Source organism: Sinocyclocheilus anshuiensis, unplaced genomic scaffold (assembly GCF_001515605.1).
Source record: "Sinocyclocheilus anshuiensis isolate Anshui unplaced genomic scaffold, SAMN03320099.WGS_v1.1 scaffold127, whole genome shotgun sequence".
NCBI lineage: Eukaryota > Metazoa > Chordata > Actinopteri > Cypriniformes > Cyprinidae > Sinocyclocheilus > Sinocyclocheilus anshuiensis.
The window spans coordinates 93,258-97,278 of NW_015552528.1; the positions used below are offsets into that span (position 1 = coordinate 93,258).

The window sequence follows — 4,021 nt, forward strand, 5'->3', positions numbered from 1 at the left end:
ATGAGCTTTGTAAAAATCGACGCGTTTCAAAAAGGCGGGGCATAGAGGAGAAACAATAACGTACAGTATGTGGAAAATAATGTGTTTTTTTTGTACTTTAAACCGCATAAACACATTTCATTACACCAAATACACAAAATAATGTTCTTTTTAGCAGCATCATATGACCCCTTTAATAAAGAGTTGTCCTTAGACTAAAACAATGCCTCAAATGCCTTTAGCACAACATTAACACATCTTAGCATTTAAAATTGTCTCTTACTCCTTGCCAAATCCCTGGGTATTATTAATGGCAATTTCCATGTTGCTTTTAAAGGCACCATATGTGCTATATAATGGCAGGTGAAGGCAGTTGATGCATGTATTTGTAACTGGAAATCTTTGTGGAGTTTCTGTGTTATGGTGAAAGGCAGTAGAAGGCTGAGGATGAAATCCAATTGGTGGGACCTGATCGGATCCTGTAGCAAATGCTAAGATTGCTCCAAGCCTCTGTGACCCCTCCTCTGAGTAAACAGAAAAAAAACAAAATATCAACAATTATACTGTCACAGTCATGGACGTCTTTTGTTGTGTTTCATTTAGTTTCTGTCGTCCTTTGATTAGTTCATTCAGTTCACCTGTGTTTGATTAGTTGTCATCCTCAGCTTCCTGTCCCTCGTTATCTCACCCTACTTAAGTTCTCCTTTCAGTTCTGCCGGTTATTAGTTGTGTATGCTGCTTGTGTTACCCTGTGTTTTGTATGTATCTTCATCATCTTTGATTACAATTCAATGTTATTTGGATTACCTTCGTCTTCATGCGCCTTCCTTCAACAAGAGCGTGACATATAGTGTATTTGGGTGGAAAAAATTAAACTGCAAAACTGTTGCCATGTTATGACACAGATACCCCATATAAAAACTGCAAAATGTTAATATTTGAAAAAGGATCATAAAAATTTTATTTTGTTTTCTATTTAGTAGTACTGCCCTGACCAAGCTATTTCACATAACTGATGTTTACATATAATTTAGAACATTCAATAATAGCCAAATTTACAAAAACACCCCAAAAACACTTCTTATGTTTGTGATAGTTGTTCATGACTCTCATGTTTGTCATTGACCTGGCTCTTAATGTACTGTGTTGCCTTCCTGTTAATATTTGCATCACTTAATATTTGAAACTTTAGTAACTGATGTGTATAAATCTATCCTTAGTGTGAAAAGATAAATCTCTACATCATACATCACTGTTGGAACAAGCTCACAAATGCAGATAATGTTGGAAAAGCATACAAATTGTAGGATTTTTTTTTAAGTGCTGTGGACAGTTTAATGCCTAATAAAACAAGACATTCATGAACAGCTATCATGAAGTTCAAAAACATACAACACATAAAATTTAGAAATTTAGAAGTGTCTGTACACCTTTGAACTGGGTTATTTTGGTAAATTCAAGTATTATTATTATTGTTGTGTTATGTGAAATACCTCATTCAGGTCAGTGCTAAATAAAACAAAATGTACTTCATATGATCCCTCGTATGAAAATATGATTCATTTGATTGGTCTTTTTAAATTAATGACAATAAGTCAGTGATGATCTGTAAAGTAAATTATTATCCCCTATCGTAAGAAACTGACAATTTAGCCAAAATGCACGTTTTGGCACCTGATGTCAATCCCAAGATCCCTCACACCACACATTTGTATTTACATTTGCATTTACTCAATCAATGCTGAATTTATGAGAAGAACAACTGTTCCACTTCAAATGTGATTCCTGGCTTCCTCCCACAAGCACCACAGCAAGCTGATAGAGATCGTCAGAGAGAAGACCTGGAATATACTGAATGTTCTTGATCAGGGGCCGTATGTATAAAGCCGCTCAGAGTAAAAGTTCAGTCTTAAGTGTGTCAAAATTCTAAGAATGACGTCATTTTACTCCTATATTTAGAATAAAGATTAAGAGTGATTCATAAAGCTTCCTAAGTGTTAATACTAGGTCTTAGCTCCAAAATTATTTAAGAGTGCTGGGGAGGTCTCCTAACCTAGTTAGGAGTAACAAGATGGCAGTACAGAGGAGGAGACCGCGCACTTTCCAAGAACGAAATAACGTGTTGGAATTTTATGATGACGGAGTTGATAAAACGGAACAGACTTGATCGTCAAGGTATTCTTTTTGTTACTGACCTAGTCAGAAATTCAATAACTCCTCAAACTCTATGAAACAATGCTTTAACTGCAGAACTGAAGGTAATAATGACTCTGCGTTTTTTGGCAACTGGGAAAATGCAGCAGTGCACCAGTGATGACTTGGGCCCATCACAGTCCACAGTCAGCAGGGTCTTAAATAGCACTATTGCAGCACTAACCACCCCAAACATAGTAAGGCAGTTCACTGACTTCCCAACTGACCTTCAAACTTTACGGCAAAAGCAAGAAGCTTTTATTTGTTTCACATTCTTTTAGCTTGCTTGTATGCTAGAAATGCTAGAGAGTGAAATGGCATTATACACAATGTGAACGTGAGTCTGTCTTATAACTCCCGGTAAAACAGTTACGCTTAATTGGTTCCGCCTAGTAAACGGCAACTCATGACCATATTTCGACATTCGCTATACTACGTCTGCTACAAACAGAACAATTGTATTGTCGGGATTTATAAATGATGTCATGTTGCTGTGACTTCACCCTTGCAGGCTCACTATTGGCTGATTCAGAAGTCGAGGTCGGCCATTTTATGTTGACATCATTGTAGTCCTTGGTTCACAACACTTAAGTGTCACCTCAGGCAACACTCAAGAATCAGTCTTAGACTTTACTGAAAGTTGCTTTTAGCTTCTTTATAAAAGTCTCCTACTCTTAGAAAAGTCCTTCTTTTTACTAAGAGTTTTTTGACACTTAAGTCAAAGCTTAAGACTATTCTTAAGAGCAATTCTGAGAAGTTTTATACATACGGGCCCTGGTATGTACTTGCTCAATACATCAAAATGTATTACTTAATACATAAATAGTAACATTGTACGTAGAAGAAAGTGTTCATTTAGTCAACAAGTTTGATTGTGGAGTTAGATTAGGCCTTTTAACTTTATTTTTTCAAAGCATTTGTAACTATACAACTACTATAACTCTATAAGCACATAATTGTGTGCATTGTGTATTGTTTGCATCAGTGAAAATGCAAAATTTTGACTGCATAATAACTTTTGTGTTTGAGCTCTTACCTAGAGCCTCGAGGTGAATCAAAAAGAGTGCCTGCTGAAATGTGTATTCTTATTGTGTCTGCTTATTGCGTACCTTGGGGAAGATCTGGTAACTAGTTTTGCATTGATCACTTAAGCTTTAGACAAGTGATTTGAACTGCCTTTACTGAGAAAGTACTTTGTCTTTGAAATGGCATCAGTCACAGTGAACTTGTCAGCATTGTGGTCCATCAGGGGACATGTGTTGTCTGCACTTGGGAAACATTTTCCCTTAGAAGGAAAATCCAAAATGCAAGCTTTTGTATGAGCTTTGTTCCACTATCCAACTGCAAATAATCCAGTTGTGTTGGAGTACGATGTTGCATGGTTTGAAGTCAGTGGTACAAATACATGTGTTAAAAAACGAGTCAACTGACCACATAACTATCTCTGTGCTGGTTAATATATTGTATATTGTATCTTAATCACATTTTGAAATATTTGTTACTTCAGAGCAGCAGCAGTGCAGATGGAGCAGTGAAAGGCTGGTCATAAAATGGATGTTGTATCCAAATATTGCACTGTGGAAAGAGTCAGTAAATGTCTTCTCTTTGTCTTGTATTAGGTTGTTCAGAAGGATGAAGCTGAAACGGAGCTTGAGAGATGCACAATGGCAGTGTTTGTCTTCAAGGAAGCTGAGGATCCTCTCCAGCACCCACATCACATTGGGATCATTATTGTCCTTAACAGTGGTGTATAAAGTACCTGAAAGCTATACTCAAGTAAAAGTACAGATATCTTACCAGGAAATTACTTTGGTAGAAGTTGAAGTCACCGTTTAGAATATTACTTGAG

General features: G+C 36.6%; 1 pseudogene; it reads left to right on the plus strand.

The window, feature by feature from the left end:
* The window catches only part of LOC107663574 (uncharacterized), a 15,165-nt pseudogene extending 11,239 nt beyond the window's left edge, over window positions 1-3,926 (plus strand).
* The last annotated feature ends 95 nt before the right edge of the window (window positions 3,927-4,021 follow it).